The sequence below is a fragment of the Pleurodeles waltl genome, chromosome 3_2 (assembly GCF_031143425.1).
Source record: "Pleurodeles waltl isolate 20211129_DDA chromosome 3_2, aPleWal1.hap1.20221129, whole genome shotgun sequence".
Classification (NCBI taxonomy): domain Eukaryota; kingdom Metazoa; phylum Chordata; class Amphibia; order Caudata; family Salamandridae; genus Pleurodeles; species Pleurodeles waltl.
Window position 1 is genome coordinate 220379247 of NC_090441.1, and position 14414 is coordinate 220393660.

Consider the following 14414-nt stretch of genomic DNA (forward strand, 5'->3'; position numbering starts at 1 on the left):
AGGCAGGCATTTGCACCTTCATACGGGGTTTAGTGGGCTCCTGCCCCCCCGGACACTTTCGCAACTCTTGGACTTGGTCCCCTTCCTTTGCAGGGCCTCAGGTCCAGGAATCCATCTTCAGTGCTTTGCAGTCTGTTGTGGTCTTTGCAAAATTCTCTATCACTACTTGTAGGAAAGTACCATCTTGCCTGGCATGTTACCCCCATTTTTTCACTGTATATATGTTGTTTTAGTTGTATGTGTCACTGAGACCCTGCCAGCCAGGGCCCCAGTGCTCATAAGTGTGCCTGACTGTGTTACCGGTGTTATGACTAACTGTCTCACTGAGGCTCTGCTATCCAGAACCTCAGTGGTTATGCTCTCTCATTTCTTTCCAAATTGTCACTAACAGGCTAGTGACCAATTTCACCAATTCACAATGGCATACTGGAACACCCTTATAATTCCCTAGTATATGGTACTGAGGTACCCAGGGTATTGGGGTTCCAGGAGATCCCTATGGGCTGCAACATTTCTTTTGCCACCCGTAGGGAGCTCTGACAAATACTACACAGGCCTGCCACTGCAGCCTGAGTGAAATAATGCACACATTATTTCACAGCCATTTTCACTGCACTTTAGTAACTTATAAGTCACCTATATCTCTAACCTTTACTTAGTAAAGGTTAGGAGCAAAGTTGCTTAGTGTGTGGGCACCCTGGCACTAGCCAAGGTGCTCCCACATAGTTCAGGGCAAATTCCCCGGACTTTGTGAGTGCGGGGACACCATTACACTCGTGCACTACACATAGGTCAATACCTATGTGTAGCTTCACAATGGTAACTCCGAATATGGCCATGTAACATGTCTAAGATCATGGAATTGCCCCCTCTATGCCATCCTGGCATTGTTGGTACAATCCCATGATCCCACGGGTCTGTAGCTCAGACCCGGGTACTGCCAAACTGCCTTTTCAGGGGCTTCACTGCAGCTGCTGCTGCTGCCAACCCCTCAGACAGGTTTCTGCCCTCCTGGGGTCCAGCCAGGTTTGGCCCAGGATGGCAGAACAAAGGACTTCCTCAGAGAGAGGGTGTTACACCCTCTCCCTTTGGAAAATGGTGTGAAGGCAGGGGAGGAGTAGCCTCCCCCAGCCTCTGGAAATGCTTTCATGGGCACAGATGGTGCCCATTTCTGCATAAGCCAGTCTACACCGGTTCAGGGACCCCTCAGCCCTGCTCTGGCACGAAACTGGACAAAGTAAAGGGGAGTGACCACTCTCCTGACCTGCACCTCCCCTGGGAGGTGCCCAGAGCTCCTCCAGTGTGCTCCAGACCTCTGCCATCTTGGAAACAGAGGTGCTGCTGGCACACTGGACTGCTCTGAGTGGCCAGGGCCAGCAGGTGACGTCAGAGACTCCTTCTGATAGGCTCCTTCAGGTGTTGCTAGCCTATCCTCTCTCATAAGTAGACAAACCCTCTTTTCTGGCTATTTAGGGTCTCTGCTTTGGGGATTTCCTTAGATAACGAATGCAAGAGCTCATCAGAGTTCCTCTGCATCTCTCTCTTCACCTTCTGCCAAGGAATCGACTGCTGACTGCGCTGGAAGCCTGCAAAACTGCAACAAAGTAGCAAAGACGACTACTGCAACTCTGTAACGCTGATCCTGCCGCCTTCTCGACTGTTTTCCTGGTGGTGCATGCTGTGGAGGTAGTCTGCCTCCTCTCTGCACTAGAAGCTCCGAAGAAATCTCCCGTGGGTCGACGGAATCTTCCCCCTGCTACCGCAGGCACCAAAAAGCTGCATGACCGGTCCCTTGGGTCTCCTCTCAGCACAACGAGCGAGTTCCCTTGAATCCAGCAACTCTGTCCAAGTGACTCCCACAGTCCAGTGACTTTTCATTCCAAGTTTGGTGGAGGTAAGTCCTTGCCTCCCCACGCCAGACTGCATTGCTGGGAACCGCAGCTTTTGCAGCTACTCCGGCCTCTGTGCACTTCCGGTGGAAATCCTTTGTGCACAGCCATGCCTGGGTCCACGGCACTCTAACCTGCATTGCACGACTTTCTAAGTTGTCCTCCGGCGACGTGGGACTCGTTTGTGCAACTTCGGGTGAGCACTGTTTCATGCTTCTTTGTAGTGCCTTTTCCGGCACTTCTGCGGGTGCTGCCTGCTTCTGAGAGGGCTCCTTGTCTTGCGCGATGCCCCCTCTGTCATCAGACACAATTGGCGACATCCTGGTCCCTCTTGGGCCACAGCAGGAACCAAAAACCCTAACCGCACGATTTGCAGCTAGCAAGGCTTGTTGGCAGTCTTTTTCCAGGAAAACACATCTGCACAACTCTCCACGGCGTGGTGGATCCATCCTCCAAAGGGGAAGTCTCTATCCCTTGTCGTTCCTGCAGAATCCTCAGCTTCTAATGTCCAGTAGCAGCTTCTTTGCACCCACAGCTGGCATTTCCTGGGCATCTGCCCATCTCCGACTTGCTTGTGACTTTTGGACTTGGTCCCCTTGTTCCACAGGTACCCTTAACTGGAAATCCATCGTTGTTGCATTGCTGGTTTGTGTCTTTCCTGCAGAATTCCCCTATCACGACTTCTATGTCCTTTGGGGAACTTTAGTGCACTTTGCACTCACTTTTCAGGGTCTTGGGGTGGGCTATTTTTCTAACCCTTACTATTTTCTAATAGTCCCAGCGACCCTCTACAAGGTCACATAGGTTTGGGGTCCATTCGTGGTTCGCATTCCACTTTTGGAGTATATGGTTTGTGTTGCCCCTATCCCTATGTAACTATACATTGTATGCACTGTTTTCTAAGACTATACTGCATATTTTTGGCATATTGTCCTAAAAATAAAGTACCTTTATTTTTAGTATATCTGTTGTGAGAAAGTAGCCTCTTTCTAGCCTTGTTACCCCCACTTTTGGCCTGTTTGTGAGTGTATGTCAGGGTATTTTCACTGTCTCACTGGGATCCTGCTAGCCAGGGCCCAGTGCTCATAGTGAAAACCCCATGTTTTCAGTATGTTTGTTATGTGTCACTGGGACCCTGCTAGTCAGGACCCCAGTGCTCATAAGTTTGTGGCCTATATGTATGTGTTCCCTGTGTAGTGCCTAACTGTCTCACTGAGGCTCTGCTAACCAGAACCTCAGTGGTTATGCTCTCTCATTTCTTTCAAATTGTCACTAACAGGCTAGTGACCAATTTTACCAATTTACATTGGCTTACTGGAACACCCTTATAATTCCCTAGTATATGGTACTGAGGTACCCAGGGTATTGGGGTTCCAGGAGATCCCTATGGGCTGCAGCATTTCTTTTGCCAACGATAGGGAGTTCTGACAATTCTTACACAGGCCTGCCACTGCAGCCTGAGTGAAATAACGTCCATGTTATTTCACAGCCATTTTACACTGCACTTAAGTAACTTATAAGTCACCTATATGTCTAACCTTTACCTGGTAAAGGTTAGGTGCAAAGTTACTTAGTGTGAGGGCACCCTGGCACTAGCCAAGGTGCCCCCACATTGTTCAGGGCCAATTCCCCGGACTTTGTGAGTGCGGGGACACTATTACACGCGTGCACTACATATAGGTCCATACCTATATGTAGCTTCACAATGGTAACTCTGAATATGGCCATGTAACATGTCTATGATCATGGAATTGCCCCCTCTATGCCATCCTGGCATAGTTGGCACAATCCCATGATCCCAGTGGTCTGTAGCACAGACCCTGGTACTGCCAAATTGCCTTTCCTGGGGTTTCACTGCAGCTGCTGCTGCTGCCAACCCCTCAGATAGGTTTCTGCCCCCCTGGGGTCAAGCCAGGCTTGTCCCAGGATGGCAGAACAAAGGACTTCCTCTGAGAGAGGGTGTTACACCCTCTCCCTTTGGAAAATGGTGTGAAGGCAGGGGAGGAGTAGCCTCCCCCAGCCTCTGGAAATGCTTTCTTGGGCACAGAGGTGCCCAATTCTGCATAAGCCAGTCTACACCGGTTCAGGGACCCCTTAGCCCTGCTCTGGCACGAAACTGGACAAAGGAAAGGGGAGTGACCACTCCATTGACCTGCACCTCCCCTGGGAGGTGTCCAGAGCTCCTCCAGTGTGCTCCAGACCTCTGCCATCTTGGAAACAGAGGTGCTGCCAGCACACTGGACTGCTCTGAGTGGCCAGTGCCACCAGGTGACGTCAGAGACTCCTTCTGATAGGCTCTTCCAGGTGTTGCTAGCCTATCCTCTCACCTAGGTAGCCAAACCCTCTTTTCTGGCTATTTAGGGTCTCTGTCTCTGGGGAAACTTTAGATAACGAATGCAAGAGCTCATCAGAGTTACTCTGCATCTCTCTCTTCACCTTCTGCCAAGGAATCGACTGCTGACCGCGCTGGAAGCCTGCAAAACTGCAACATAGTAGCAAAGACGACTACTGCAACTCTGTAACGCTGATCCTGCCGCCTTCTCGACTGTTTTCCTGCTTGTGCATGCTGTGGAGGTAGTCTGCCTCCTCTCTGCACCAGAAGCTCCGAAGAAATCTCCCATGGGTCGACGGAATCTTCCCCCTGCAACCGCAGGCACCAAAAAGCTGCATTACCGGTCCCTTGGGTCTCCTCTCAGCACAACGAGCGAGGTCCCTTGAATCCAGCAACTCTGTCCAAGTGACTCCCACAGTCCAGTGACTCTTCAGTCCAAGTTTGGTGGAGGTAAGTCCTTGCCTCCCCACGCCAGACTGCATTGTTGGAAAACGTGAATTTTGCAACTACTCCGGCTTCCGTGCACTTCCGGTGGAAATCCTTTGTGCACAGCCAAGCCTGGCTCCACGGCACTCTAACCTGCATTGCACGACTTTCTAAGTTGGTCTCCGGCGACGTGGGACTTCTTTGTGCAACTTTGGCGAGCACCATTTCATGCATCCTTGAAGTGCCTGTTTCTGGCACTTCTCTGGGTGCTACCTGCTGCTGAGAGGGCTCCTTTTCTTGCTCGACGTTCTCCCTCTCTCCTGGTCCAATTTGCGACCTCCTGGTCCCTCCTGAACCGCAGCAGCTTCCAAAAACGCTAACTGCACGATTTGCAGCTAGCAAGGCTTGTTGGCGTTCTTTTGGCGGGAAATCACTTTTGCTCGACTCTCCACGGCGTGAGGGATCTGTCCACCAAAGGGGAAGTCTCTAGCCCTTTTTGTTCCTGCAGAAACTGCAGCTTCTTCTGTCCAGTAGAAGCTTCTTTGCACCCACAGCTGGCATTTCCTGGGCATTTGCGCATCTCCGACTTGCTTGTGACTTTTGGACTTGGTCCCCTTGTTCCACAGGTACCCTAGATTGGAAATCCACAGTTGTTGCATTGTTGGTTGGTGTCTTTCCTGCATTATTCCTCTATCACAACTTCTTTGTCTTTTGGGGAACTTCAGTGCACTTTGCACTCACTTTTCCGGGTCTTGGGGAGGGCTAATTTTCTAACTCTCACTATTTTCTAATAGTCCCAGCGACCCTCTACAAGGTCACATAGGTTTGGGGTCCATTCGTGGTTCACATTCCACTTTTGGAGTATATGGTTTGTGTTGCCCCTATCCCTATGTGTCCCCATTGCATCCTATTGTAACTATACATTGTTTGCACTGTTTTCTAAGACTATACTGCATATTTTTGGTATTGTGTACATATAACTTGTGTATAATTGCTATGCTCATACTGAGGGTACTCACTGAGATACTTTGGCATATTGTCATAAAAATAAAGTACCTTTATTTTTAGTATATCTGTGTATTGTGTTTTCTTATGATATTGTGCAAGTGACACTTGTGGTACTGTAGTAGCTTCACACATCTCCTAGTTCAGCCTAAGCTGCTCTGCTAAGCTACCATTATCTATCAGCCTAAGCTGCTAGACACCCTATACACTAACAAGGGATAACTGGGCCTGGTGCAAGGTGCAAGTACCCCTTGGTACTCACTACAAGCCAGTCCAGCCTCCTACATCTGTGTATTGTGTTTTCTTATGATATTGTGCAAGTGACACTAGTGGTACTGTAGGAGCTTCACTCGTCTCCTAGTTCAGCCTAAGCTGCTGTGCTAAGCTACCATTTTCTATCAGCCTAAGCTGCTAGACACCAAATACACTAATAAGGGATACCTGGGCTGGTGCAAGGTGTAAGTACCCCTTGGTACTCACTACAAGCCAGTCCAGCCTCCTACACTACTCTAGTGTGTTTCTGGGGAAATAGTTGTACTTTACTCCTATTTTCCAGGGACTTGGGGTGGGGTATCTTGGACACACTTAGGCCCCCATTCCAACCCTGGCGGTCTCTCACCGCCAGGGCGGAGGGCAGCGGAAGCACCGCCAACAGGCTGGCGGTGCTTCCAGGGCTATTCTGACCGCGGCAGTAAAGCCGTGGTCAGAAAAGGGGAACCGGCGGTTTCCCGTTGGTTTTCCCCTGGCCCAGGGAATCCTCCATGGCGGCGCTGCTTGCAGCGCCGCCATGGGGATTTAGACCCCCTTCCCGCCAGCCTGTTTCTGGCGGTTTTCACCGCCAGGAAGAGGCTGGCGGGAACGGGTGTCCTGGGGCCCCTGGGGGCCCCTGCACTGCCCATGCCACTGGCATGGGCAGTGCAGGGGCCCCCTAACAGGGCCCCATACGGATTTTCACTGTCTGCTTTGCAGACAGTGAAAATCGCGACGGGTGCCACTGCACCCGTCGCACCCCTGCAACTCCGCCAGCTCCATTCGGAGCCGGCTTCCTTGTTGCAGGGTCTTTCCCGCTGGGCCAGCGGACGCCCTTTTGGCGGTCGCCGGCCGGCCCAGCGGGAAAGCCAGAATGGCCTCCGCGGTCTTTTGACCGCGGAGCGGCCAAGTGGCGGTTCCCGCCCGGCGGGCGGCGCCGGCCGCCCGCCCGCCCTTTTCAGAATGAGGGCCTTAGTGTTTTCCTACACTAATAGCGACCCTCTACACACTACCCTAGCCCAGGGGTCCATTTGTGGTTCACATTCCACTTTCTCAGTATATGGTTTGTGTTGCTCCTAGGCCTATTGCATCCTATTGTATTCTACAATGTTTGCACTACTTTCTGACTGTGTTACTTACCTTATTTTGGTTTGTGTGTATATTTTGTGTATTTTACTTAGCTCTTAAGGGAGAATATCCTCTGAGATATTTTTGGCACATTGGGGGTCATTCCGACGGCCGGGGACCGTGGAAGCACCGCCAAGAGGCTGGCGGTGCTTAGCCGCGGTCAGAAAAGGGGAACCAGCGGTTTCCCGCCGGTTTTCCCCTGGCCAAAGGAATCCTCCATAGCGGGGCTGCAAGCAGCGCCGCCATGGGGATTCCAACCCCCTTCCCGCCAGCCTGTTCCTGGCGGTTTACACCGCCAGGAATAGGCTGGCGGGAACGGGTGTCGTGGGGCCCCTGGGGGCTCCTGCACTGCCCATGCCACTGGCATAACAGGGCCCCATAAAGATTTTCAGTGTCTGCATGGCAGACACTGAAAATTGCGACGGGTGCCACTGCACCCGTCGCACCGCAGCAAATCCGCCGGCTCCATTCGGAGCCGGCTTCATCTTTGCTGGGGCATTCCCGCTGGGCCGGCGGGCGATCTTTTGCAGATCGCCTGCCGGCCCAGCGGGAAAGACGGAATGCCCCCCGCGGTCATCTGACCGCGGGGCGGTGTTTGGGCAGTTTCCGCCCGGCGGGCCGTGCCCGCCGCCCGGCGGGGTCGGAATGACCCCCATTGTCACTAAAATAAAGTACCTTTATTTTTAGTAACTCTGAGTATTGTCTTTCTTATGATACAGTACCTATATGATATAAGTGGTATAGTAATAGCTTTGCATGTTTCCTAGTTCAGCCTAAGCTGCTCTGCTATAGCTACCTCTATCAGCCTAAGCTGCTAGAACACTACTAATCTACTAATAAGGGATAACTGGACCTGGCACAAGGTGTAAGTACCATTGGTACCCACCATAAGCCAGACCAGCCTCCTTCACTTCGGCATCCTGAAGACCAGGTTCAGTTGCCTCCATCTGACAGGTGGATCCCTGTACTACTCACCAGGGAAGGTCTGCCAAATAGTAGTGGCATGTTGCATGTTACACAACCTGGCCCTTAGACGCCATGTGCCTTTTCTGGAGAAGGAGGAGACTGGAGAATCCCCCTGTGGCAGCAGTGCGCCCTGAGGATGAGGAGGCAGAAGATGAGGATGTGGACAACAGAACATCAGTTATACATCAATACTTTAATTGACACACAGGTGAGACAGTGCAACTGATCATTGCTCTGAATATTGATTTAATCTGTATGACTGTGGCATGATGGCATTCGCTTCCTTTGCACCTGAACTTACTGTCATCTTTGGCTTGTCGTTTTACAGATGTTGGCGATATGACAACAATGTCCTGATGCGATTGCTAAAGACAGTTACAGGTCATTAATTGTATGCTATCATAGGGTCTATATCATTTGCAACAGATGTTACTGCTCTCCTAAATGCCCATTTTCAACACATAAAATACTATCAGTCAAGTTGTGTTCAAGGGTGTTTATTGTAGTGCTATAAAATTGAGGGTAAAGTGGTATGGAATGGGGTGATGGTAGAGGAAGTCCAGGGTATTATTTCAGTCTGTTTGTAGCATAGGTGCAGTATCCAAGGGGCCTTAGGAAGCAGAGCAAAGGCATATTTAAAGTGGACAAGGTAACAGCATGGGACATAAGGGGGACAATCAGGAGACTCTCATTTCCTGGTGTTGGTCTTTGTCTTGGCAAGTGTCCCTGGCTTCTGTCTGGGTCGCAGTGAACATTTGCAGGGGGTTCACCTTCTGCAGGGGGAGGGGTGCTGGTGGCCTCTGGGTCCTGTGGCGGGGCCTCCTGCCCACTAGCTGCAGCAGAGGTGGTGGGCTGGTCAATAGACTGGTTAGTGGTAGGGGCCTGCTGGTGTGCTGTGGATTCCCTCATGATGTTGGCCATGTCTGCCAGCACCAATGCTATGGAGATCATGGTGGTGTTGAGAGCCTGAAAGTCTTCCCCAATCTCCTGATTTTGTTCCTCCTGCAGCTTCTTGTTCTCCTGCATGTTGTCAAGGATCTGGCCCATCGTGTCCTTGGATTGTTGGTAGGCACCCAGAATCTTGGTGAGTGCCTCCTGGAAAATCGGTTCCCTGGGCCTGTCCTCCCCCAGGTGCACAGCGGTCCTCCCAGTGTCCCTGTTGGCCTGTGTCACTGTCCCCTGAACAGTGTGCCCACTGCCACTGACCCCAGGTCCCTGATTGTCCTGGGTGTGAGGTGTGGACTGGGGTCCCTGTACAGGTGACCACACTGCTGATTGACGTGTCCTGTGAAAGAGGTGTGGGGATGCTGGGTGGGTGCTGTGGTGTTAAATACTGATGGGAGAGGCTTTGTGGTGGACTGTGAGTGGGCTGGGGTGACCGGCTGTCCAGTGGTTCCTGATGGGCCAGGTTGTTGATCCAGATCCTGAAGTCCAGAGATACTGTTGTCACTTGGGGCATCTTCTGTTGGGAAACTGGTTTGTTGTGGCACCTTCTCTCTACTGACATTAGCTGGAGCACCTGCAGGAATGCAAGTGATGTATTATGCTTCAAGCCTGTAATATATTGTACATCCCTAGCTTCCCCTCCATCGTTGCTGTTTCCCTGCACCTTGGTTTGGGTATATTGGTGTTTTGTGAGATTGTTATTTCCCCTATGCTGTGCATGCTTTGGTGATGGGTGTCATGCAGGGCTGGTAGGGCTGTCCATGCATTGGTATTGCATGCAGTGCTTGGCATTGGGATTAGTCATATGTGTAGGTGCAGTGTGTGGGATGGAGTGGAGTGATGGGAGTGAGAGTGAGGTGTGGGATGGCATGCAGGTATGGGGTTTGATAAGTAATACATATTGACTCACCAGTTTACAGTCTCTTCCTATGCTCCAAACAGCTATGGCTCTACCCTGACTATTTCCTCCACCATAACCCTCAACTCCTCATCTGTGAAACTGGGGTCCCTTTGGGGGGACATGGGTGTTGTGTGGTGTGTGTAAGTGTGTGGGTGTTGGGTACTGTGGTTCGGTGTATGTAGTGGTGTGCGTGAGGGATGTATGGGTGTATGTGGTGTGTGTGTCTAGTTGTAGTAGTGGTCTTGGTGTCAGTCTGGTGGCAATGATTTGTATTCAGAAAGGGTTGTGGGTGACGTGGGAGTGTGTTTTATAGTGCTGTGGGTATGTGGGTGTGGTGTGTGTATGAGTGTCAGGTGTGTGTTTTTGGTATTGGCCATTGTTGTGCAGTTTAGTATTTGGGTGGCCTTTCTAAGTGTGCCGGTGTGTACCGCCAATGGTTTACCGCCATTAAATGTCCACCGTTGTGATTCGTGGGTCATAATTTGGTGGGCGTTGTTTTGTTGGTTTAATGGTATAGGTGTTGGTGCTGTCACTTTAGCACTGATCTTTGGACTGGTGGATTTGTGTGTGTGGCAGTATTCGGTCAGATTGGTGTGTGTGTATCATAATATGGCAAATGGATATTTCCCACCACAGTGGTATGTTGGTGGCTGTCACCGTGGCAGTAAGCGGGATTTCCTGCAATGTCATAATGAGGGCCTTAGTTTATTATCCTTTTGTAGTAAAACGTTTGCAGCGGCTGCTGCTGGCAGGGGGGTGATGCTCCTCCTCCATAGCAGAGGAGCTGCCCCTGGTACCCACACTATTTCCCATTTCATTCAGTCATCCTTTCACCCATCCATCCATTTACCCAATACCAATGCTCACCCAGGCATCCTTTTTCATCCACCCACGCAGCCTCTCCTTTTACTCTTCACCCATCCTTTCTTTTAACCTTCCATTCGTTCACATTTCCATCAAGCCATCATTTATATCGTACATTATGAAGGTCATTAAAACCCTTGTGGTCGGTGTTAAAGTGGCGGTAAAACTGCCAACAGGCCGGCGGTTAAAAAAATGGAATCACGACTGTGGTGGAAACCGCCAACATAGACAGCCACTTTAACACTCCGACCGCCACTGCGGTACAAACAAACACCGCAGCGGTAACTGCCAACAGACAGGCGGAAGACAAGGTTCTGCCCACTGTATTACAACAGTCCAGTCCTCTACCTTTTCCGGGGAGGATTACAACAGTCCAGTACGCTACCTTTTCCGGGGAGGATTCACCGTGAACAAAAACACGGCGGAAACAGGACTTGGAAGGGAAAATGCTCACCTCTACACACCCCACGAGGATTCAGGACCCCATGGAACCCGAGCTCCAGATACTCCCAGCCTTTGTCTTTCTGCTCCTCTACCAGGAACATCAAAGATGGTGGCAAAGACCACGGTGAGTACTGCACCTACGACACAGGGGAGGGGGGAGGGAAAAAAGAGTGACACACACACGCAACATGCAACACTCCCACCCCCAGCCCCACCCTCACCCACTACAACACACACACAAGTACATGTTGATACATTACATTTACAACCCCCCCTGGAAGAATGCAAGAACAAAAGGAAATGAGTTGAACGTTTGTAATCTATTACAATACAATAATCAAAAATATATATATATATATTTACACTATAAACAAATATATACACCGAGAATACAAGTCCAAGGTATACCACCATTAACGTCCGTGGACCACTGGGCCCAAAATGCATGGGCGAGGCCCACACAAGATACCCGAACAAAACGGAGAGAACACTGCTGGGGCATCAGATAGAAATACGACAGGCACCTCAGGGGGAAGGGAAGGGGGGGCACCTCAGCCGGATGAGTGCACAACGCCAGAGCCACGAGGGGCTCCATGCCCACTGCTGTATCCTGGGAAGTGCATGGCCACAGTCTCACAAGTCTTTACAGTGGGTGGGTTGCCCACTGCTGCATCCTGGGGAGTGCAAAGCCACAGTCTCACAAGTCTTTACAGTGGGTGGTTTGCCCACTGCTTTATCCTTGGGAGTGCAAAGCCACAGTCTCACAAGTGGATAACAGTCTCCACTGGTTCTGGAGGGGGCTTTGTGCCCAGAGTGCTTCATCCTGCCAAGGACGCAGGTAGTGGATGCCTTTCTCCACTGTGTCTGTAGGGGGATTTGTGCCCAGAGTGCTTCATCCTGCCAAGGGCTGAGGTAGAGGATGTCACTCTCCACTGGTTCTGGAGGGGGCTTGGTGCCCAGAGTGCTTCATCCTGCCAAGGACTCAGTTAGTGGATTTGAATCTCCACTGATTCTGGAGGGGGCTTGGTGCCCAGAGTGCTTCATCCTGCCAAGGACTCAGGTAGTGGATACCTTTCTCAACTGGTTCTGGAGGGGGCTTTGTGCCCAGAGTGCTTCATCCTGCCAAGGACTGAGGTAGTGGATGTTAATCTCCACTGGTTCTGGAGGAGGCTTGGTGCCCAGAGCGCTTTATCCTGCTCGTGGCGGCCTCAGTAGCGTCGGAGCTTTTGGCGCTCATTGGCCTGCGGTGCTGGTGGTGGCGGTGTCCTGTTCAGCGGTGCTGGTGACAGCAGTGTCCTGTTCCGCGGTGCTTGTGTCTGCGGTGTCCTTGGTAGTGGTGCTTGTGGCAGCGGTGTCCTTGGCAGGGGAGCTTGTGGCGGCGGTGTCCTGTTCAGTGGTGCTGGTGGCGGTCTTGTCCGCCGTGCAGGTTTTCGGCGACTTGCCTGTTTTTCTGTGCCCCTTCCCCACCTTGGATGGTGGCGCAGCTGTCTTCCCTCTCCGAACTGTACTCCTGGGAGAGGTTTTGGTGGTAGATGTTTTGCCTCTCTCCTGCCGGGCAGTGGCCAACTTTTTGTGCTTTTGAGGTGGGGGACTGTCCGTGGTCTGGCTCCTTGGCACCCTGGCTGCCCTGCTGCTTGGTGCATTCCAGAAGCCGGTTACTACTGGCACCACTGTTCCCGCAGATGTTGTGGCTGAGGTGCTGGGTTGGGACCTGGAAAGGCATGCCCTAGGGGACTGAAGGGGTGGGGGAGGTGAGGGGAAGAGGTCAAGGTTGGACAGGAAACTTTTTTTGACACACTGGGACGGGTAGATGGAAGGGGTTTGGGAGTGGAGGAAGAGGTAGTGATTGTAGGAGGTGTACGTTTGCTGACTTTGGGTGAAGGTGCATGGGCTGGAGGCTGTCGTGAGTTGGATGGCTGTTGGGTGGGTGTGTGGCTGCATTTGTGTACCTTGGGAGGTGGGCTTACAGGCACACTGTGGGAGGACACAGGGGATGTGTGAATGGTAGTGGGGGTGGTGAGTGCAAGTGAGCAGGGTGTGGTGGTGGGTGTGCTGGTGATGGAGGTAGTGGCTGAAGATGTAGTGCATGCAGGTGTGAGTGGAGACGAGACTGGGAGGGAGGAGGGAGGAGGGAGACGAGGAGGAGGGGGACACAGTGGAGGCAGTAGATGTTGGTATGTCTGCATGTGTATGATGCTTGCGTGAGTGCCTATGGGATGTGTGGTGCTTATATTTGCCTGAGCTTCCCTTGTGTGTTGAGGTGTGTGCATGCTGGTCTGATGGTGTGCTTGGGATAGGCTGAGGTACAGGTGTTTGGTTCTGGGTGGAGGAAGTTGGAGGGGGAGGCTGGACACAGGAACAATGGCTGCCATCAGTGCTGAGGCCAGAGTCTGAAGAGCTCGCTGTTGGGCTGCCTGACCAGAATGAATGCCCTCCAGGTATGCATTCGTCTGTTGCAACTGCCTCTCTACACCCTGGATGGCATTCAAAATGGTAGACTGCCCAACAGTGAGGGACCTGAGGAGGTCAATGGCCTCCTTACTGAGGGCAGCAGGGCTGACAGGGGCAGGGGCTGAGGTGCCTGGGGTGAAGGAGATGCCCACCCTCCTGGGTGAGCGCGCACAGGGCACATGCTGAGGGGCTGCTGGGAGGGCGGTGCTGGTAGGGGGGGTGGCGGCTGTACCTGTAGATGCGGGGGGCACCGAGGGGCCCGCCACCCCAAGGGAGCTCCCATCAGAGGAGGAGTCCGTGTCGCTGGTTTCAGCTCCTGTCCCTCACCATCCGTCCAACTGGTGGCTTCTGACTCCATTGTGTCACCCTCCAGGGCCATGTGGGATGCAGCTCCCTCCTGCTCTGGAGCCACTGCTCCTCTGCCTGATGATGCTTATGCACACAAGAAGAGGGAGACCACAAAAAGGAGGTGGAAGACAGAAGAAAGACATGTTGAGTGCATGTAATACCGCTAACGTTGCCGGACACTACAGACACAGAAGCCCCTGCACTACTCTGTGCACTTTGAGTTCCCTAATTAATCACAGGAACATGGGGTACAAGGCCTATGCCCGATTGCTGCACACATGAAAGTCACAGGAGCCTGACTAGGTGTAGTTGGCTCTGAACACAGGTGGGGTGAGGTGCCACATGGCCTGCCTTAAGAAGGGACCTTGCCTACTAAACTCGCCCTGGCCTAGGGGAACCTACAGCCCACCTCCCCCACCCAGACACCTACAATGCGCACTGAACCAGCAGAATGAGAGTGCACTCT